This window comes from Callithrix jacchus, chromosome 3 (assembly GCF_049354715.1).
Source record: "Callithrix jacchus isolate 240 chromosome 3, calJac240_pri, whole genome shotgun sequence".
Lineage (NCBI taxonomy): Eukaryota > Metazoa > Chordata > Mammalia > Primates > Cebidae > Callithrix > Callithrix jacchus.
The window spans coordinates 141468486-141492381 of NC_133504.1; the positions used below are offsets into that span (position 1 = coordinate 141468486).

Here is a 23896-nt window from a genome sequence, read left to right on the forward strand (position 1 = left end):
CTGACACATTTTCTTTTTTGGGTCTGGCATTGCATTGTCCCAAAGCCTCTTGTCAATGCCTCATTGCTCTGAGTCCCATGCTTGTGGGCCCGGGAATGGGTTCTTTTCTTTATGAGGATTTTAACAGAAATTGCCAGGATTTTTCAGTCTATCTGATGAAGTTGTGCAAAGTTCACAGTCTAAGGATGATCCTATTTCAATAACCTGGACTCTTGGTGTTTTTAATATGCTATTGTAAGACCTCTGTTGCCTGACCTTGCAGAAGCCTGGTTTCCTTACTGTGCCTTCTTTAGAAAGCAGAATCCAGCTGCCTTTTTTGGGGGCAGTTTTTTTTTCTTTGTTCCATTCTGTCTTTTAGCTTTATGCAGGAGCATTGGCAGAGATAATCAAAATCACCACCACCACCGCCACCACCCCTGTGCTAAGTACTCCATCCATATTTAATATTTTTATTTTCACTTAAACATTTTTTTTGGTAAAAAAATGTGTAATGCTCCATGAATGTGTGTGTCATCCTTGAGCAGAGACCATGCTAATCATCTTTTCTTATCTTTCTAATTTTAGTTATGTGCTGCCAAAGTGAGCACTCCATTCATGTTTATTCATGAATCCTCGCAGCAGCCTATGGAATAGGTGCTGTTACTATAAACTTCTTTTTGCAGATGAGGAAACTGAGGAAAGACTGATTTGCTGCAGGTCATGACTAAGGACCCTTGTGGTCCAGCTCCAGGGCATTACACTCACCTGGATTTTTCTCAGGACTCCCTCCCCTCCTAGTGTTACACTAGTAAATATTCTGCATCCTCCACGATCCTCGCTCTGGCAGCCAGAGTTTTTTATGTCATACCTTCATGTAGACTTTATAGGCAGAGTCATGAAAGCAAAATGCTTTCCTTTCCTGTGGTCTTCATTTCTTCAGTCTGCCTTTCCTTCTCGCTGACAGTCAGCCCTTGACCTTGAGCTGAGTGAGCGTGGGTATTTGGCACTTTTCTCAGTCATAAAAGAATCCTGCTGGAGGAAGGATGATGTGATGGTATGAAGCAGCGGGGGTTTAACTTTAGGGTGTGGCATGTCGGGAGCCTGTCAGGTGAAATACAGTGAGAACATATCCGAGACCCTTTGGTAAAATATTGCAGAGTCATGTAGGTTTCATATATCATAACTCTTCAGAATTTTCAAAAAGACAACAACTTTATGAGCCAGGCAGGGTAGGAATCTTCATTATTATTTATTTTTTTGCTGATAACAGCGTTTCAGAAAGCAAAATGATTGGCTGTAGGTCACCCAGGTACTAAGCAGTGAAGCAGGTTTAGTACTTCTGTTTCCTCTCCCCACAGCACCCTGTTTCTCTGTGATTGTACAAGCAGACAATGAATAAAAACCAACATCCTCTATCTTCATAACCGAAATTTTTCTTTTGTTTCTTCCCCAGAACACAAATGAAAATGAACTTGGAGTCCCTGTGGCCTGGCTTGTCTATTGCTACTACCTCCCCTCTCACGGACAAATTCTAGTGTGCTCAGGTGTGATGCGCGACTTCAGAGGCTCAAGGCTCTGATTGCTGGGCCAATGATCAAATCGTTTTGTCTGGAAATCCAGCTGTCTCATACATGAGTCTGGACTATTGAAGCCAACTGGCTGGTATGACCATGAGAACGTCACCTTATTGCTGTGTTCTTCTTTCCATCTCTCTTCCAGGCTATGGGGAATTATTATATACAGCTTGAAGTATAGTGAAGTAGGAAAAGAAAGATTGTTTTGGAACTTCAAAATGATGTAATTTACTTCCATCCTGCCATGGAACATTCCACCATGTGTTTGTGGGGTATTCACTTTTACTTTCCCCTCTCCATCCTTCATCAGGTGTTTTTTCTTTCAGCATGAGAAAGTATTATTTTTATTTTTTTGAGATGGAGTTTTGCTCTTGTCTTGAGATTACAGGCATGAGCCACTGCACCCGGCCTAGAATGTATCATTTTTATATAAAACGGGCTGCAACAAATTAACTCTGCTTTATTATTATTATTAGAGAGAGAGTGTCTCACTGTGATAACCAGGCTGGAGTGCAGTGTCACGATCTTGGCTCCACAACCTCTGCCTCCTGGGCTCAGCCTCCCAAATAGCTGAGACGACTGGTGCACACCACCACTTTCAGCTAATTTTTAAAGGTTTTTGTCGAGACAAGGTCACACTATATTGCCCAGGCTGGTCTTGAACTCCCAGACTCATGTGATCCTCCCCTCCCTTCTCAGCCTCCCAAAGTGCTGGGATTACAGGAATGAGCTATTGTGCCCTGCTTTAATTGTAACTTAAGTCTCCAAAGTGGAATGAAGAATGAACGCAAAATTTGCTTTATAATAAGGGAGAAAAAAAGAACTAACCAACTATAGATAATCTTTACATTTCTTCCTCTATTCGTTTGTGTACACTGTCTATTTTACTTAAAGGAAAAGTTCTCTTTTTTTTTTTTTTGAGACGGAGTTTCACTCCTGTTACCCAGGCTGGAGTGCAATGGTGTGATCTCGGCTCACCGCAACCTCTGCCTCCTGGGTTCAGGCAATTCTCCTGACTCAGCCTCCCGAGTAGCTGGGATTACAGACATGCACCACCATGCCCAGCTAATTTTTTGTATTTTTAGTAGAGACGGGGTTTCACCATGTTGACCAGGATGGTCTTGATCTCTTGACCTCGTGTTCCACCTGCCTCGGCCTCCCAAAGTGCTGGGATTACAGGCTTGAGCCACTGCACCCGGCCAGGAAAAGTTCTTTATATTCATTTTAATTCAACAAAACTGTTCAATGCCTACTTTTGGCGATTTTCTGATTTGATTCTCCAAACAATAAGACACAGTGCCCATCCCCATAGAGCAGACAAATTTGTGATGAGAAATGAAGAAAACACTGGTCTTCCAAAGATTCTCTGGAGGCAGAAACAGGATCCTGACATACACAGAATTGCAGGACTTCTAGGCGCATCTCTTCCCAGTGGTGCTTTGCCAGCCCTCATGGTGTCTGCCCCTGTGCAGAGGTAGGTTGCTGGTTACCCGGATGTTCTGACCCTTCATTGCCTTCTCCTGCTCTTTCTCTGGCTGGTCCAGCTCACCACTCACTTGAGTCATTTTTTCCTGCAACTTTCCTCCACTTTCACAAGAGGGAAAAGCATCCATTAGCTCTAGCCCTGTTATACTCTCACACATTGATTACAAAGAAGAGGTTCTTTGTGTTTTCCCTGCTTTATAGGAATGTTTCAAATTATAAACTGTAAAACTTAAAATTGTAAAAAAAAAAAAATGTAGACAAATAAAAACAAACTTCATTCACATTTTATATTGCAACTCTTTTTTTTTTTTTTTTTTTTAAGAGCTCCTACTAGACTATAAGTTAGGCTCCCGAGGTCAGGGAGAGGGTCTGACTTATTTCATCTCCTGCTGCCTATGTCTAGTGCAGAGTCTGGTCCATAGTAGCCACTCAATAAACATTTTGCTGATGCAGAGGGATGACTCCATGACTCAGGCATGCATTCCTGTGAATGTGGCCAAGGACAAGCTGAGTGGCAGACACCATGCTGTACTAAAAATTATCCCTTCCTCTGACACTGGCTGACTCTCTTTGGAACGTGTTAGTGTGACTTGGCCCTCTCTTCTCTCAGGATGAGTTCATTTCCCAGGACGCTTCTCAGACCTTCATGTAAGTAGAACCTTGGCAGACCCACCCCAGGGGCCCTCCAGACTTGGCCAAGTCCTGTCTGGATCCCGGAGTGAAGGCAGCCTGGGCTCAAGCCCGAGTTCAGCTACATAAACAATGACAGCTGGGATGTCAAATGGAAGGACAAGAACTATGAGAGAGAAACACAGTTACTTCTGACTGGGAAGGTCAAGGAAGACATCGGGCAGGTGATCAGAGGAACGTACCAGCTGCAGGAGCAGAGTCACGGGGCACAGAGGAGCACAGTGTTCCTGGGGAGTGGTCAGAGGCCCACTGTGGGGAAAAACACTGGGAGACAAGAAAATAAAGATTGTTTGGGCACAGCTGTGGGCTTTATTCTAGGGCCAAGAGAAGGAATTTGACCTGAGTTTGGAGAAGCATCACGATGAAGGTCAGATTGAGGGGGAGAGTTCCTTGGATGGATTGAGGGGGAAATTGCTTAACAAGCTCCATCAATAATCCAAGGAAAAGAAATGACAATAACCAAAGCCAGGGCAATGGGACTGCAGAGTCCCCTCCACTTTTCCATATTTACTTATTTTTGTATCCACAACACTTCGAAACCCAGTGTCAGGCCCAAAATAAGTTGTCAGGAAGTGTAGAAGACTGAGTAAATAAAGCACAAATAGAGAAGACATTGGGAATGCAGAATCAATGAATCCTTAGACTGTGAGTGTAGGGGGTTGGTGAGGGGAAGGAAGAAGTTAAAATGAGGTTTTCGGTATTCCATTTATGTGGTTGGGACTTCTCTACAGGAGTACATGGGAAAGCAGAAGCAGATGGTGTTTGAGAGGACTGACATATCATGAAGCCTTACTTGGTGGCAGGCATACTTCTAAATGCTTTCCATGTAGTCACTTATTTCATCCGTATGATAACCACATGCAGTGGATACCATTATTCTTTGACAGATGAGGACACTGAGGCATAGGCAGGTAAGGTAACCTCCTGAAGTCACATAGCTACCAAGTGGCACAGCCAGAATTTGAATTCTTGTCTGTTGGTTTGGTACCTGTCGTATTGGAGATACCTGTAAAATGACTGTGGTCAAATCTCACAGGCCTAGGAAGACAGCCTGCATGCAGCTTTGCAGATGCTCTCTTAGGTCCTTCGGTATCAATGTCAGTTCTGTGATTCTAACTAGGTCTATTAGTCATGGTCCTCCAGAAATATAGAATCAACAGAATTTGGATGTATATGTATGTAGATGTATATTCATCCTGTTGTAAATGTGTGTATTTATATATCTAAATTATACCTATATCTAATCCAGATTTATATCCTGAGAGAGAGCGAGAGAAACACAGGGGCACAGGAGATTATTTTAAGGAATGACTCATGTGACTGCGGAAGCTGGCAAGTCTTAAATCTTCAGGGGTGGGCTGGCAGGCTGCAGATGCGGGGAAGAATTGAACTTTGGTCTGAATTCTCCCTTCTCCCAGGGAGGGGAGTCTTTTCTATTCATGTTTTCAGCTGAGTGGATGAAGCCCACCACATTATGGAGAACAGTCTGCTTTGCTCAAAGTCTATTAATTTAAATGTTAATTTCACCTAAAAAATAGCTTCAGAGAAACGTCTAGAATAATGTTTCAGCAAATATTTAGACACTGTGGCTTGGCCAAGTTGATCCATAAAATTAATTAATCATCACACTAGGCTCAGAAATAGGGACTACACTGAGCCTAGTAAGTGGCACATGCTGAGCTCCCATTGCAGTGGCCTTTGCTGAAGAAGGCATGAAGTGTGAATCATTCTTAGATGAATTTGGAAAGTGTTCGGCTTGGACTATTAGCACTGACCATCTTTAGAACAGTACATCCAGGTTGGGTGCAGTGGCTCATGCCTGAAATCCCAGCACTTTGGGAGGCTGAGGCAGGTGGATCACCTGAGGTCAGGAGTTCAAGACCAGTCTGGCCAAAATGGCAAAACCTTGTCTCTACTAAAAACACAAAACTTAGCCGGCATGATAGTGGTGCCCCTGTAATCCCAGCTACTTGGGAGGCTGAGGCAGGAGAACTGCTTGAACTCGGGAAGGGGAGGTTGCAGTGAGCCGAGATCATGTCACTGCACTCCAGCCTGGGTGACAGAGGAAGACTCCAGCTCAAAAAACAGCAACAGCAACAACAAAAGGAACAATACATCTAGTAATGGTTCGACTGTTTTTTTTGTTGTTGTTGGGGGGATGAATTAAATATAGTTTCTATGTGTATTTAAAATTTCTAGGAATACAGAATGAAATGCATATAACAAGCAACCAGTCTCCAATTTATTTATTTTTTCTATTCTTCACATTAACATGTTTTAAATTTTTTAGATACATTGTAGGTTTATACATTTATGAGATACATGAGATGTTTTGATTCAGGCATGCAATGCACAATAATCACATCATGGAAAATGGGGTACCATCGTCTTAAGCATTTATACTTTAAGTTACAAATAATCCAGTTACACTTTGAGTTATTTTTAAATGTACAATTAAATTACTATTGACTGTAGTCACCCTGTTGTATTATGTAATACTAGGCCTTATTCATTCATTCATCCTCCCTATTGTTTTGTACCTATTAACCAGCCCCCTTCCCTCCAACCCCCCATTACTCTTCCCAGCCTCTGATAATCATCCTTCTACTCTTGCTCTCTATGGGTTTAATTGTTTTGATTTTTAGATCCCACAAATAAGTGAGAACATGTGATGTTTGTCTTTCTGTTCCTGGCTTATTTCAGTTAAAATATTGATCTCCAGTTTCATCCATTGTTGTTGCAAATGACTCAATCTCATTATTTTTTATGGCTGAATAGTACTCCATTGTGTATGTGTACCATGTTTACTTTACCCATTCACCTGCTGATGGACACTTAGGTTGGTTTCATATCTTGGCTGCTGTGAAGTGCTGCAATAATAATGGAAGCGCAGATATCTCTTTGGTACACCGATTTCCATATTTGGATGTATACCTAGGAGTACGATTGCTGGATCATCTGGTAGCTCTTTAGTTTTTGTGAGGAACTTCCAAACTGCTCTTCATAGTGATTGTACTAACCTACATTCCCACCAACAGTGTATGAGGGTTCCTTTTCCTCCACATCCTCGCCAGCATTTGTTATTGCCTGTCTTTTGGATAAAAGCCATTTTAACTGGGACAAGATAGTATTTTATTGTAGTTTTGATTTGCATTTCTCTGATGATCAATGCTGAGCACCTTTTCATGTGTTTGCCATCTGTATGCCTTCTTTTGAGAAATGTCTATTCAAATCTTTTGTCCATTTTAAAATCAGATTATTCATTTTTTTTCCTGTAGAGTTGTTTGAACTCCATGTATTCTGGTTACCCTTGTCAGAAGGGTAGTTCACAAATGTTTTCTCCATTCTGTGGGTTGTCTCTTTGTTGTTTGTTTCCTTTGCTGTGCAGAAGCTTTTTACTTCATGTGATACCATTTGTCCATTTTAACTTCCGTTGCCTGTGTTTGTGGGGAATTACTCAAGATATCTTGGCCCAGACCTATTTTTATTTATCTATTTATTTTTAGAGACAGGGTCTCACTCTGTTGCCCAGGCTGGAGTGGCAATCATGGCTCACTGAAGTCTTACGTTCCTGGGCTCAAGTGATCTTCTCACCTCAGGCTCCCGAGTAGCTGGGGCCACAGGTGAACACCACCATGCCTGGCTAATATTTTTGAAAAGTTTTTTTTTTTTTTTTACAGATCTGTCTTACTGTGTTACCCAGGCTGGATCTTGAACTCTAAGCCTCAAGCTATCCTTTTGCCTTGGCCTCCCACAGTGCTAGGATTATCAGAATCAACAGGAGGTATATATGTATGTAGATATATAGTCATCCTGTTGTAAATGTGTGTCTGCTCTCCAGTTTATTATAGCAGTAAAAAGAAGGCTGTTTTAGATATGTGGAGTGCATTTCTGTCCCACTAGAAGTATATGAATTTTCTCACTGACCCAGACTTCTCAAGTAATAGTGAGCAGCACCAACGTCATCGGCATCCAGGCAAGGCCGGAGCTAAAGTCTTAACCCAGCTCAATCTTAGCATCAAGTTACTTTCTTTCTTCTGAATCAAAACATTCATATTCCCACATGTTTTCTCTGTGAGCATTTCTGATGAATATTTATTGGCCTGGGTTATATTGCCTTCTCCCCTAGTATATATTTATTGGCGTTAGCACTTTTAAATTTTCAGAAACTACCACAAGTATTGACATTTATTTTCTAGACTCCAAGAAAATATTATCTATGCTGTTTGGAAAGACATTATTTCGTGTCTGGTTAGTTAAGAAATGGGGACATTGAAATATGATCTTAATTTGGGTTCCTAGAATTTTTTTTTGAAAGTATAATTTTATCTGTGTATAAGAATATTTTTAAAATCAAAGTATATTTAGGCTTTACATAGTACTTTATAAACATGAGTTTATTCTTTCTGTGCTCTTTGATGCTATGCAAAATACAGTTATATTTTGAAAAGAGTCAGTAAAACCCTTAAATGGGCAAAGCGACCTAAATTATTCAGTGGTCAAACCAGGAATTAAACCTTTGTCTCCAGGTTCCCCAACCAGTGTACTCTAGCAGGCAGTGGAGGACTGGCTGACATCTGGGGAGGTCTGGAGGAAAGAGCATAGACTTTCGAGTCATGGGTTCAAACCTCTGCTCTACTGCTTACCAGCCGCATTCATTTGGAAGAGTTATTTAATGTCTCTGAGTCTTATTTACCTCACTAGTCAGACATATGCTCATTAAGGGTTTTCTGTGAGCACTCAATGAGTTAACTATATGTGTCTGGCACAGAACACACATACAATGTCTGTGCCCTTTTCCTCTTGCCTCCGATTAGTAAGTCACATGCATGCTTCTCTGACAGAGGATGAATGTTTCTTGTTTTGGATCACTCAGGAAAAACCCTGCTCAGAAGATAAGGAAAAATGTCCACTATTTTTTTTGCAAGTTATCTTGGACTCTGTTAATAAATAATACATTCTATGATGTTATTTATGAAATAAACTTGTATCACATGTATTTGAGCAATATTTCCCAGTAAACACAAATGCAATTTAAAAAAATCACTTTTTACCTATTACAATCCCCCTTTCCTAGCCTTGATAACAAAAGTTGTGGTATAGATTCTTTTTTTTGCTTCCTTCCTTCTCTTCTTCACCTCTGGGGCCCACAGGGGTATTCTGGAAAATTTTTATTTGGTTTTCTCTTTGGTTCGTTGTAAAAATTTGGGATGAGAAACACTGAATAAATAGATTATTAGAAGTTTGGTGATTATTTTACAAAGTAGAGTAGGGTGTAAAGAAAATCTAGACAGGAGGTCCTTTCTGGTGGATCTTAATGAATCTGTCTGCTCTGTCACTTAAGACATATCTAATTAGGAAAACTATCAAAATAAAACAATTACAATTAAGATTTGTTTAATAGCATCTATCATTAATTAAGTGTTTACTAAGTACAGGTACTGTGATAAGCATTTTATATGCTTTAACTTATTTAAAAGCAAGGCTACTATCATTCTCAAGTTACAGATGAGGAAAGTAAGATCTATTCAAGCTTGCATAGCTTGTAGTACGTGGGAGAGCTAGGCTGTGAATTGTCAACTATATCATCTGTCTTCCAGTAACAATAACTATCATTCTTGGAGACCGGATGATGTGTCAGGCATCATGATAATTTCTATTCATGCCTTATCATAACATCCCATTATGTAGGCATTAATATCTCCATTTTAGAGTTAAAAAACTGAGACATTCTAATTATATTAATGACTTAACTAAATTGTACTTCAATCATGTGTCTGCACTTTGATAAATGATATTCATAATTTGAGGCATTGTTAAATCTTGAAAAGTATTTAAAATAAAATTAATTAAATGAAAGTAATTGGTATACATGCTTAAAAACAAAGAACAAGGAGCTTGTAATAAAAAGTCATTAGTGAAGTCCCTGGCTTCACTAATCTCTACTCCAAATTCATTCTCCAGATGCAATCAGTTTCAACAGTTTCTATTTTGTGTTCTTTTGGGATATCTATCTATGAATCTAGAAAATGTATTTACAGAATTCGTTCTTAATTTATCCAATTTAGGCATTTTCTGTTGATAATTTAGCTCACTCGTACTCTGACATCATCTATCCTTATTCTCCTCTCAATATTGTTATACCTTCATATTCAATTTCAAAAACAAATTGAAACTTTCATTTCTTTTTTATTCCTTCTTTTGGGCTGGAGTATACCTTCATACAACTTCTTAAGAAAAGGTGACTCTTTTCCTTGATATATTAGATGATCAAATAAGGCTTTTATTTTTTTTCTTTTCTGATTGATTATTTGACTAATGTAGAATTATAGGTTCAAAACAATTTTTTCTCTAAAATTGGAAGGCTTTGAGGTGCTACAAGCAAGATAGGAATAGGAGTTTTCAGCCCTTATGCTCCCCATAGAAACACTGATTTTGACAATCACCCATGGATGACAGTACTCAGGAGTTCAGTGGAGAGGTCCCAGTGCCTGTTGGAACAAACAAACAAACAAACAAACAAATCCAAGAATAGATGTATTGAAGAGGGTAAGGAAAACAGTTTCATACACTTTACCCACATAACCTATCCAATGTGTCATGCCTTGGTGCCAAGAGAAACTCCTTCAGCTTGTAATTTCTACAACAGGGGAAAGTGAGAGCATATTGAGAACTGTCTTCCCCAACCATGCAGGATGATTCTCAGGAGCCACACTTCTGTCTTGTTCCACTCAGATCACTGGAAATATCAGCTCAGCTGACTAATCAGGGGATAGCTAGGAGCAGAGGAAAATGATGGGGGTTCACAGCAAGTGGGGAGTGGAATTTAACAAAGGGCCATGGCTTCTACTAATTGCCTCATGAACTTCACTAAGAGGTCTGCCCACAAAGCTCATAGAACATATCACCTGCAGCTCCCCTCACTGGTCAACCTGTACTCCAAGCCCCCTTCCTCCTGTAGCTGGCATCCCATGCATGCCCTTACAGATGGTGCATGTGAGTCTCTGCAAATTATGCACAAGCACATGCAGCCAGCCAGATCAACTCTTCAGGACTGGCAGAAGGTGTAAAGGTGTTTGATCTTAAACACTTCAGGGAACTGCCCCAGGAAGAATAAATGGGAGGCTCACTGTCCCTGGCCTGGCCTTTTAGGATCAAAAGAAGGCATACAATTCTAAGACCCACTCCTCCACCCTGCCAACCAAAGATGAGCAAGAGAAATGAAGCAGGTATGTCCAAAGAAAAGGTCTGAGAGACTCCAGAATTCCTAGCTGGACGGACTGGTGCAGGTCCTTCTATCCTGAAGTCAGTCAGCAAAGACTGAAGGATGCCACTCCTTCTTCAAATGCAAAGAGAGCAATGTAAGACTTCAAAAAACACACAAAAAAATCAAGGAAGCATGAAGCCACCAAAATATCACAATAATTTTTCAGTAGCCAACCTCAAATAAATGAAGATATAGACATTACCTGACAAAGAATTCAAAATACTTGTTTTAAGGAAGCTCAGCAAACTGTAAAAGAACACAGAAAACTCAGTAAATTCAGAAAACAATACATGAACAAAGCCAGAAAATGAGCAGAGAAATGTAAAAAAAAAATGAACAGAAATTCTGGAGCTGAAAAATACAGATAAATGAAATGAAAAGAGCAATAGAGAGCTTCAACAGCAAACCTGATCAAGAAAGAATTTCTGAACTTCAAGATAGGTCATTTGAAATTATCCAGTCAGAGGGGAGGAAAAAAAGAAATGAAAAAGAGTAAAGAAATTCTGCAAATTATGGGACACCATCAAGTGAACTAATATGTACAATTTGGAAGTCCCAGAATAAAGAAGAGAGAAAAGGCAGAGGGCTTATTTACAGAAATGAAAGCTAAAACTTCCCAAATTTTAGGAGCTAAGTGAACATCCAAGTTCATGAAGCTCAAATGTTCCCAACAGAATCAATCCAAAGAATATCACACTAAGACACATTATAATCAAGTTTTCAAAAGTTAAAGACAAAGAGAGAATCTTGAAAACAGAAAGAGAAAAAACAACTTGTAACACATGAAGAAGCCTCTCTCCATAAGGTTATAAGCAAATTTCTTGGCAGAAAGCTTGTGGGCCAAATAAGAGTGTGGTGATATATTCAAAGTGCTGAAAGAAAAAAACTGCCAACCAGGAACACTATACCTGGCACAGCTTTCCTTCAAACATAAAGGAGAGACATTTTCCCAGACAACAGAAACTGAGTGAACTCATCACTTCTAGACCTGCCTTATGACAAATGCTAAAGGAATTTCTTTAAGTTGAATGAAAGAATGCTAATTAGTAATATGAAAATATCTAAAAGCATAAAACTAGTAAAAGTAGGCATATAATTAAATTCAGAATACTAAAATACTATAATGGTGGTGTATAAATAACTTTTAATTCTAGAATAAATTGACAAAAGTATTGAAAATAACTATAGCTAAAATAATTTGTTAATGGATATACAAGAAGATCTAAACTGCGACATCAATAACATAAAGTGTGTGTGTATGTAGAAGTAAAAGTGTACAGTTTTTGTGTGCAATTGAAGTTGTTACTAACTTAGAGTAGACCGTTATAATTATAAGGTGTCTTGTGCAAGACTTATAGTAATCATAAAGAAAAAAAACCTCTAGTAGATAAACAAAAGATAAAGGAATTAAAGGATACTACCATGAAAACAAACAAACCATAAAGGAAGATAGCAAGAGAGGAAAATAGGAGCAATAAAACAGCCATTAAACAGTGACCAAAATGGTAATAGTAAGTCCTTACCTGTCAATAATTATTTGAAATATGAATGAATTATTCTCCAGCAAAAGACATGGAGCAGCTGAATGGATAAAAAGCAAGATTGAACAATATGCTGTCTATGAAAGATACATTTTAGCTTTAAGGATACAGATAGGATTAAAATGAAGGGAGGGAAAAGACATTCTGTGCAAATGATAACCAAAAGAAAGCATGAATGACCATACTTACTTCAGACAAAATAGACTTTAAATAAAAAATCATCACAAGATGCAAAGAAGACCATTATATAATGGTAAAGGGATAAATTCATGAAGAGGATTTTAACAATTATAAAATATATACACCCAACTTTGGAGCACATAAACATATAAAGCACGTATTAACAGATTTAAAGGGAGGAAGAGAGAGTAATAGTAGTAGGAAACTTTAGTACCCCCATTTCAACAACTATTAGATAATCTAGGCAGAAAATCAATGAGAAAACAGTAGACTTGAATAATACTATAGACCAAATAGTCCTAACAGACATATACAGAACATTCCATCCACAGCAGCAGAATACGCATTCTTGTTAAGAGCACACATATTTTCTCCAGGACAGATCATATGTTTGAACCACAAAACAAGTCTAAATACATTCAAGAAGATTAGAATTATATCAAGCATATTTTCTAATCACAATGGACATCAATAACAGAAAGAAAATTAGAATATCCATGAATATGTGTCCATTAAACAGCACACTCCTGAATAACCAATAGATCAAGGAGGAAATCAAAAGGGAAATCAAAAATTACCTTGAGATAAACAAAAATGGAAACACAAAATACCAAAACTTATCAGATACAGCAAAAGCATTTCTAAGAGGGAATTTTATCACAACAAAAATCTACATTAAAAATGAAGAAAGATCTTAAATAAACCACCTAACTTTACACCTCAAAGAACTAGAAAAAGAACAAACTAAGTCCAAAGTTAGCAGAAAGGGCTGGGCCTGGTGGCTCACATCTGTAATCCCAGCACTTTGGGAGGCCGAGGAAGGCAGATCATTTGAGGCCAGGAGATCAAGACCAGCCTGGCAAGCTTGGTGAAACCCCATCTCTGCCAAAAACACAAAAATTATCTAAGTGTGATGGTACAATGTCTGTAATCCCAGCTACTTAGGAGGCTAAGGCAGGAGAATCGCTTCAACCTGGGAGGTGGAGGTTGCAGGGAGCTGAGATCGTGCCACTGCACTCCAGCCTGCTAGTGACAGAGTGAGACCCACATCTCAAAAAAACAAAAACAAAAACAAAAAAAAACCAAAAACAAGTTAGCAGAAAGAAGGAAATAATAATGATTAGAGAAGAAATAAATGAAGTACAGACTAGAAAAACAATAGAAAACATCAACAAAACACAGAGTTGGTTTTATTAAAAGATAAACAAAATTGACAAATCTTTATTTAGGCCAACCAAGTAAAAGAGAGAGAAGACTCAAATAAATAAAAGCATGAATGAAATGAGACATTACAGCTGATAACACAGAAAAAGAAAAGAGCATAAGAGAATACTATGAACAATTATATGCCAATTAATAGGATAACCTAGAAGAAATAAGTAAATTCCTAGAAACACATGATCTACTAAGACTGAATTATGAAGAAATGGAAAATCTGAACAGACCAATAATGAGTAAAGAGATTGAATCAGGAATCCAAAACCTCTCAACAAAGAAAAGCTCAAGACCAGCTGATTACCCTGGTAAATTCTACCAAACATTTAAAAAAGGAATTAATATCAATCCTTCTCAAACCTTTCCAAAAAACTGAAAAGAACACTTCTAAACTGATTTTACAAGGCCAGAATTATCCTGATACCAAAACCAGACAAAGAAACACAAAAAAAGAAAATTTTAGGCCAATATCCCTGATGAACTTAGATGCAGAAAATTCAACGAAATACTAGCAAACTGAATTCAACAGCACATTAAGAAGATCATACACCACGATCAAGTGGGATGTATCCCTGGGATGCAAGGATGATTCAACATACTCAAATCAATAAATGCGATACACCACATCAATAGAATAATGAAAAAAATCACATAATCATTTCTATAGAAGAAATATTTGACAAAATTCAACATATTTTCATGATGAAAACTCAACAAATTAGGTACAGAAGGAATTTACCTCAACATAATGAAGGCCATACAAGACAAGCCTGTAGCTAACGTCATTCTCAACCATGAAAAGCTGAAAGCTTTTCCTCTAAGATCAGGAACAAGACAAGGGTGCCCACTCATATAGCTTCTATTTAACATAATGCTGGAAGTCCTAGCCAGAGCAATTAGGCAAGAAAATAAATAAAAGTCATCCAAACTGGAAAGGAAGAAGTGAAATTGTTTCTGTTTGCGGATAACATAATCTGTCCTAGTTTGTTTTCTATTGCTTACAAGATGATACCTGCAACTGAGTAATCAATAAAGAAAAGTAATTTATTTCCTTTTTGGTTCCATATAAAGTTTAAGGTGTTTTTTCCAGTTCTGTGAGGAAGGCCGACAGTAGCTTGATGGGGATAGCATTGAATCTATAAATTACTTTAGGCAGTATGGCCATTTACACAATATTGATTCTTCCTAACCGTGAGCATGGGATGTTTTTCCATCTGTTTGTGTCCTCTCTTATTTCCTTGAGCAGTGGTTTGCAGTCCTTGAAGAGGTCCTTCACATCCTTTGTTAGTTATATTCCTAGGTATTTTGTTCTCTTTGTGGCAGTTGTGAATGGGAGTTCTCTCATGATTTGGCTCTCTGTTTGTCTGTTATTGGTGTATAGGAATGCTTGTGATTTTTGCACATTGATTTTTATCCTGAGACTTTGCTGAAGTTGCTTATCAGCCTAAGGAAATTTTGGGCTGAGACAATGGGGTCTTCTAAATATACAATCATGTCATCTGCAAATAGAGACAATTTGACTTCCTCTTTTCCTTATTGAATACCCTTTATTTCTTTTTCTTGCCCGATTGCTCTGGCTAAAACTTCCAATACTGTACTGAATAGGAATGATGAGAGAGGGCACCCTTGTCTAGTGCCAGTTTTCAAAGAGAATGTTTCCAGTTTTTGCCCATTCAGTATGCTTTTGGCTGTGGGTTGGTTGTAAATAGCTTTTATTATTTTGAGATATGTTTCATTGATACCTAGTTTATTGAGAGTTTCTAGCATAAAGGGCTGTTGAATTTTATTGAAGGCCTTCTCCGCATCTATTGAGATAATCATGTGGTGTTTGTCTTTGGTTCTGTTTATGTGACGGATCACATTTCTAGATTTGCATATGTTGAACCAGTCTTGCATCCCCAAGATGAAGCCTACTTGATAGTGATGGATAAGCTTTCTGATGTGCTGTTGCATTTGGTTTGCCAGTATTTTTTTGAAGATTTTTGCATCGATGTTCATTATGGATATTGGCCTGTAGTTTTCTTTTTTTGTTGTGTCTCTGCTGGGTTTTGGTATCAGGATGATGTTGGTCTCATAAAATGAGTTAGGGAGGATTCCCCCTTTTTGTATTGTTTGGAATAGTTTGCTTTTACACTTTTGGTGGGAGTGTAAATTAGTTTAACCATTGTGGAAGACAGTGTGGTGATTCCTCAAAGATCTAAAAATAAAAATACCATTTGACCTACCAATCTCATTACTGGATATATAAATCATTCTATTATAAAGACACATGCAGCACTATTTACAATAGCAAAGACCTGGAACCAACCCAAATGCCCATCAATGATAGACTGGATAAAGAAAATGTGGCACATACACACCATGGAATATTATGCAGCCATAAAAAACGATGAGTTTGTGTCCTTTGTGGGGACATGGATGAACCTGGAGACCATCATACTCAGCAATCTGACGCAAGAACAGAAAATGAAATACCACATGTCCTCACTCATAGGTGGGTGTTGAACAATGAGAACACATGGACACAGGGAGGGGAACACTACACACTGGGGTCTGTTGGGGGGAATAGGGGTGGGACAGAGGGGAGTGGGGAGTTGGGGAGAGATAGCATGGGGAGAAATGCCAGATATAGGTGAAGGGGAGGAAGGCAGCAAATCACACTGCCAAGTGTGTACCTATGAAAATATCTTGCATGTTCTTCACATGTACCCCAAAACCTAAAATGCAATTAAAAAGAAAAACAATAGCAAAGACCTGGAACCAACACAAATGCCCATCAATGATAGACTGGATAAAGAAAATGTGGCACATATACACCATGGAATACTATGCAGCCATAAAAACGGGTGAGTTCATGTCTTTTGCAGGAACATGGATGCATCTGGAAACCATATTTCTCAGATTGGTTGGCTAGGCTGGTCTTGCACTCCTGGCCTCGTGATCCACCTGTCTTGGCCTCCCAAAATGCTGGGATTACAGGCATGAGCCACCACACCCGGCCTGTTGTACTTTCTAGTATCCAGTGTTGCTGATGAGTAATGTGATACTGATTTCATTCTCATTCCTTTACAGATGATCTGCTTTTTCCACTTTAAATATGTTTCATATATTTTTTATCTTTAGTGTTTTAAGATTTTGTGTGCATATGTCTAGTTGGCAGTCTTTTTAAATTTGTCCTACTCAGAACATAGCAGTCTTTTCATTCTAAAGACTTGCATCTTTCCTGACTTTTAGGTGGTTCTCTTCAATTATTTATTTAATGATTATCTCCCATTAGTATTCTCTGTTTTTTTCCATGAAGCTTGTATTAGTTTGTATTAGAATATAATGAACATCCTGGCTTGACTGTCTTCATATTTCCTATTTTCATCTCTCTCTCAGTGTGTGTGCGTGCACACATGCTTACACATGCATGTGTGTATTTGTATAGCTTTTGAGAGTTTTCTTCAACTTTACCTCTCAACTCTTCCATTAAACTTTTTATAATGACAATTATATTTTTAGCTGTGGATTCTACTGCTTTCCTGATTATATGCTTTTTTTTTCTTTTTGTTTTTCGTTAAACCAGCATCTTGTTCTTGTTTTAAAGACACTCTTCTCAAATCTACAATCAATCAACATTTTAAAAAGGGCCTTTTCCTCTTCCCCTCCTCTTTCCCCTCCTTTTCCTCCTTCTGCTTCTCTCCTCTTTCTTCTCCTTTTTTTCTCTTTCTCACTCTCTATCTCTTTGTCTTAATATTTCTCTTTCAGGCTGTGGGTTTTCTCACACATATGGACAGAAGGGCTATTTAGGAGCCCCTTTTATACATGGCTTCTTAACAGGCATGTTTTGCTTTAGTGTGAGTTTCTAGAGCGCCAAGCCAACATGGGAGAGGAGGGAAGATGCCAGATTTCGGGGGACTTTGTTTTGGAGTACTAATACTTGTCCCAGTCACCTTACTATTCTGTCATTTTGTTCAATTTCCTTGAAGAAGAACCTTCTGAGTTTTTCCTTGGTTAAGGGCCTACCCTATAGGCAGTTTTTTGTGTGAAGAGGTGGAAGAGTGGGATTACTTGTCTAGATCTAGATCTTTAGTTACAGCCCAGTTTCACTAGCACTTCTCACTTCTCTCTCCCTGACAGCTGCCATCTTTGATTTCAGTCTCATTGGAATTCCTCTAGATAGATGGCTCCCATCCTAGGGGAAGTGTACATTTCAAGCTTTTTTCTCATTTACCCATTACCAGACTTTCATGGATTTTTCATCTCCTATAAATTTGCTGAACTCTCTTGGGTACTCATGCTCCCAGAAGTGTTCTTTAGTTATTGTACGTTTACATCATTTGAATGCTTTTTCCCCCTATCATTTTAATAGAGCCCAGGAGGGAGAGGAAATCAATATTCACCACCTATCATATTGAACTGGAAATACCCTCACTACCTTTGGGTATGTATTAAGTCACCAATACTTATTGAATACATATCATATATCAGGAGCTGGGTTAGGCAGTAGAGATAGAAAATTGAATCAGAATAGATTTTCAAAATCTAGAGGGAGACATATTTAACCAATAATTATGTTGCAAGGTTAGAAGTGATGTAATAAAAGCTTGGATGAGACACTAAAGATAACAGAGGAAAGAACAATTAATTCTATTGGCAGTAGAAAGGGAGCTGGAAGATAACCAAATATCCCAGGTAACATTCAAGAAGTTTCTGCATCTCTCAGGCCACATCTGCCTGAAGATAAAGCAGTGTTACATTAACAGGAAAGAAATCATCCACCTTTTCTGTAGCTCATGTTAAACCTTGGTTAGATATCTCCAGAGACAGTCTGGGATACAGACAAGGGTGCAAGTAGTTTTGGGGAGACCATCCCAGGAAGCAGTGAGAGAGTAGGGAGGATGAGAGAGGGAAGGGAGAAAATCCAATAAAGTTGCATTAATTGAGCTGGCTGTTGCAGTGAACAAATGCGGCTCTGTCCCACTGGGAATGTTCTGAAGAATGTTGGAAAAGACATCTCAGAATTATTCTTCCCATGGCAGGAAGCTGGGGCACTTATCTATGGACTCTTGTACTCTGTTGGTTGATGGTAGCCTCTGGGGGTATTAATTCTCTTTCTTTTTCAGGGTGTGACTATATGCCATCTCAGTGGCCTTCCCTGGTTTTGGAGAAATTCCCTGAGTAGAAAAGCCAGAGATTCTTTGGTAGAAACTTGAGTTCTGGAATCTGGCACTGCACCCAGAAGCAGAACTGCCCACCATAGTGGAGCTAAAATCAGGTGGGCTGAGGGAAGTGGGAAGAAAGGGCTCAACAATGATTTGCTGCACCCCTCAATCATCGCCTCAGTGATTTCTGATAATGTGCCAGGGGACTTTGTGTGTGATTGCAAACATATGGCTGGAGCTCTGTGTAAAAATGTCATGTGCTGAAGCCTCTGGGTCCCCCCACACCCTGCAAAGCTTTTCACCTCTGTGCTCCCGTTGGACTAGGGTGGCTCCTCAGTCTGACGCCTACACCTCTGCCAGTCCTACTGATGCATATCACAGCCACATTGTGCCAGTATCAAACCACTGAAGTGGGGAGAATCCCCTTGTCCTAACTTTGTACATACATTCTGACTTTGATCCCACAAGCATTAAGGCATTGAGAGTCTGGGAAACTTCTGTAAAGTTCCCAGTGTCACCTGGAAGAGGAACACCTTGATCCACCATGACTTCTCACTGCATTATCTTAGATCAGTTAATATGTTTTGTACCAGAGAGCAGAGAGTTGAGGACATGAAAGGAGACAGGTAGATTTTATTGTGGGAATCAGGGGTGAGACCTATCTGGAATAAACTGGGTGCTTTCTTTTCCTTTTGAGGTCTAGGCAGGAAAGGAAAACAGTCAGGAGAAGGGAACGAGTGTGCTAAGGGGCTGTAAGGGTCAGGTATTTTATATCATGCATCTCACGTAATCTTTGTTACACTTACTTTATGTTACTATCAAGTCAATGTTATTATTTTCAAGGCAATCAAAGCAACAAAAATGTAGAGGGAATAAATAATTTTTCCAAGGTCACAGAATTAGTAAGAGGCAGAGGTGGGAGTTGAACTCAGGTCTACCTAGTTCTGAAATCTGATCAATTGTACAGCAGCTGAATGGGGGCAAGAAGGGAGAAAAATCATGAGTTAAATTAATTAAATTGGATGGGAGCATTTGAAGCGTAGGTTGAACCACCGATTTTGATTTTATTTTGCATTCTAAACTATCTAAGCAGCCCCTGACCCCTCACCAATTAATTCCATAGGTATAAGCAACCGTTCATGTGAAAAGAGCCAGGGGATTTAGCTGGCCACAAGTTCAGTGAGCCATCAGGTGGCTGGTGCTGCTAAGAAGGGAAGGCCTCCTTAGTTTGCATTAATAGAATTATGGGGAGATCACAGGAGGTAATAGACCTGCTGTGCTTTGTCCTGTTTAGGATTTTTCTCGGGGAATGTGAAACCTTCATCTGCTGCTGGTGTGAGTGTGAGCTGGTGCAGCCATTCTGGTGAGCAAGCCGGCATTTCTGAGTGAAATAGGAAATAATGCACATTCCATCTGACCCACGATCTCTTTCCTAGCCATTGGCCTCAGAGACACTCTAGAACAGGGCTATAAAGTATCACATAGAAGAGCAATTTTTTGCTATATCATTTGTGGTGGCAGGGAGTTGGAAGGAACTTGTTCATCACAATGAAGACAGATAAGTAAACGATGGTGTGTATCTAGTAGGGCGTTTTATTTTGCAGTCACAATTCAACAAACTATTAGATTGGCACAAAAGTAATTGTGGTTTTTGCTGTTACTTTTAATGACAAAAACCACAATTACTTTTGCACCAACCTAATAGATTTACCCACAGATTAACACAGATTGATCTTAAAATAGTGAAAAGAGCAAGAAATTGAACGCAAGAAGTTATATGCAAATTACTTATGTAAAATACGAACATACAGAAAAACATTATTAAAACTAATGGCAAAAACCACAATTAGTTTTGCACCAACCTAATAGATGTACCCACAGATTAACATAGATTGATCTTAACATAAGGCAAAGAACAAGAAATTGAATGCAAGAAGTTATATGCGAAACACGTATGTAAAATACAAACATACAAAAAAAATTTATCTTTCTGTATTACATACAGTTGCGAGGACATATATTGTAAACATTAAAATGGGCAGAAAACAAAAGTGGGACTTTGAAGAATGTGAAGAGGAAGAAGAGAGGCATGCTACTTTGTACAGATAGCATGGCGCCCTCTGTACCTCCAAGCGTGTCCTGCGAACTGAAAAAGCTTACAAATTCTATTTAAACAGCAGAGAAAAAAATTTGTGTAGCTGGGTGCAGTGTCTCATATCTGTGATTCCAGCACTTTGGGAGGCTAAGGTGGGTGGATCGCTGGAGTCCAGGAGTTCAAGACCAGCTTGGGCAACATGGTGAAATCTTGTCTCTACAAAAAAGTACAAAAAATCAGTCAGGTATGGTGGTGTGCACCTGTAGTCCCAGCTACTCAGCGGACTGAAATGGATCACCTGAGCCTAGGATGTCAAGGCTGCAGTAGCAGCCTGGGTGACAGAGTGAGACCCTGTCTCAAAAAAAATTGTGCTTTTTAAATAAACCTAAATAAAATGATAACTCACGTGTTGGTCTTCTTGCCAATTTAATTTTTAAAATTGCATATTCATTACACACTTTTATTAAGCACCTGCTACATACCTGGTACAGTTCTAGGGCTCTGCGCACTGGGAATACAGCTGTGAATTACATGATAATTACCTAGAAGAATTGCTGGGTCAGAGGGTAAGCACTTCAAAAATTATAATAGATATTGGTTAATTGCCCTCCAAAAAATCTGTAACTAATTGGTATTGTTTGGTTAGTTTTCTTTGACTTTTTTTAGAGCAGTTTTAGGCTCATGGCACATTTAAGTGGAAGGCACAGAGATGTTCCACATGTTCCTTGCTCCTGAACATGAATAGCCTCCCCCACAATCAGCATTCCCACCAGAGGGATGCATCTTTTACAATAGGTGAACCGACACTGGCACACCCAAAGTTCACGGTTTATATTAGGATTCACCCTTGATGCTGTGCATTCTATCGATTTGGACAAGTGTGTAATGACATGTCCCTGCCCTAACAGTATCATGCAGAGTATTTTAACTGCCCTAAAAATCCTCTGTGCTCTGCCTACTTCTACCTTCTCTGTCCCCACACACTGTCAATGACTGTCTCCATAGTTTTGTCTTTTCTAGAATGTCTTGTAGTTGACATCATACAGTAGATCGCCTTTTCAGACTGGCTTCCTTCACTTAAGACTGTAATAAACATTTAAAGCTCCTCCATGACTTTTTATGGCTTGATAGCTCATTTCTCTTTAACACTGAATACTGTCTCATTGTCTAGATGTACTAAAGTTTATGTATTAACTCAACTACTGAAGGACACCTTGGCTGCTTCTGAGTTTTGGCAATTATGAATAAAACTGCTGGAAATATCTGGGTTCGGGAGAATTGCTGGGTCAGAGTAAAAAGCACATTTAAAATTTTAATAAATATTGTCAAATTGTCCTCCAAGATCTGTATCGATTGGTATTTTTTATTAAGTGGTGTTAACAGGGGCACTTCCCAATGATTTGTTTTTCTGGATGTGGATAAAAGGATTGGAAGAAAGGGAGACTGCAAAATACTAAGAAGGGTGGCATTAGACTCACGCATTTCGCATGAACTGAGATAGCCCTGAGCTGGGTGGATGGAAGCTCAGTGTAAATTCTGATTTGTATCGGAGGCGCATGCTCTCCAGGCTTGCTTATCCCAATCTAGCTTGCTCTGACCTGGGTGCTTTTCCCTCTGGGGTCACTTGGCAGCGGGCTCTGCTATCAAGCACCTGTCCACAGCAGGGAGAGAGGAAAACCCATCTCACGATGATGACTTACCCATTGTTCTCCTTTCGCAGGGATGCAGCATCTGTGCCCAGGGTCCAGCACCCCTGCTAGGCTTCCAATGAGCTTCCCATCCAACTGCCACAGCCCTGGACGGCAGGCTCTGGGGCTCCACCCAGGACCCTTGGCGGAAACAGGATGTAATGTTTCTAAGCGGGTCGAGCGGTGGCTGCTTATCTGCAGTGGTCAGTAAGGCAGACAGAAACATTCTCAGTGACCTTCCTTCCTTGGCATGTTTGAAAACCATGACCCTACTCCCCTTTATGGAGGAGTGAACTGAGGAGTTTTAACTAAGTGGGGGATAAACATGAAATGTTGGTATTTTTTTCCAATTATTGGTTTCTATGACGTTCAGTTGAATGCCCATTTCCTGCTTTTTGACAACTTTGGCAGATTCCCTAACTCTGCTCTCTTTCAGTTATAAACATTTCAGTCCATTTGGTTTAAAGCATCAGTCTCAGATGCAATTTAAGTCTAATCTCCTCCATCTTCCTGCAGGGTTGACTTCAGGCCTGAGAGATCTAGGGTGGGAGTATATAAACTGCCTTTATACTTTCCCCCAATCTAGTGCCTTGGAATAGAGAGGGTGGTGACAGGCAGGAGTTAGGTGTGGGTGGGGATGGGAGGATGGAAGAGAAATACTCTGCCCTGAGATACACACCTCCTCCCCCTCCTGGGCTTAGCAGGATGTTTTTTGGTGGAGTGTGGGCATGCTATTTTTCTTTTGGTTGGGAAAAAGCTTAGGGTGAAACTGATCTGCACATTTCAGAATATTTAATATTGCTCCCATCTTTCCCCTACACAAATTCCCATAGTATCCTCAGTCTTTTTTTTTTTTTTGAAATGGATTCTTGTTCTGCCTCTCAGGCTGGCGTGCCATGGCACCATCTCAGCTCGCTGCAATCTCTGCCTCCCAGGTTCAAGCAATTTTCCTACCTCAGCCTCCCCAGCAGTTGGGAGTACAGCCACCTGCCACCATGTCCAGCTAACTTTTGTATTTTTAGTGGAGACCTGGTT

The 23896-nt window shown here is 39.5% G+C and overlaps 1 non-coding gene across 1 annotated transcript; it reads right to left on the reverse strand.

Annotated features, from left to right (window-relative positions):
• Positions 1–479: 479 nt before the first annotated feature.
• LOC118152531 (U6 spliceosomal RNA) lies at positions 480–587 on the reverse strand. The gene has a single exon (XR_004741288.2). It is a non-coding gene; the product is annotated as a U6 spliceosomal RNA (small nuclear RNA).
• Between the last annotated feature and the right edge of the window lie 23309 nt (positions 588–23896).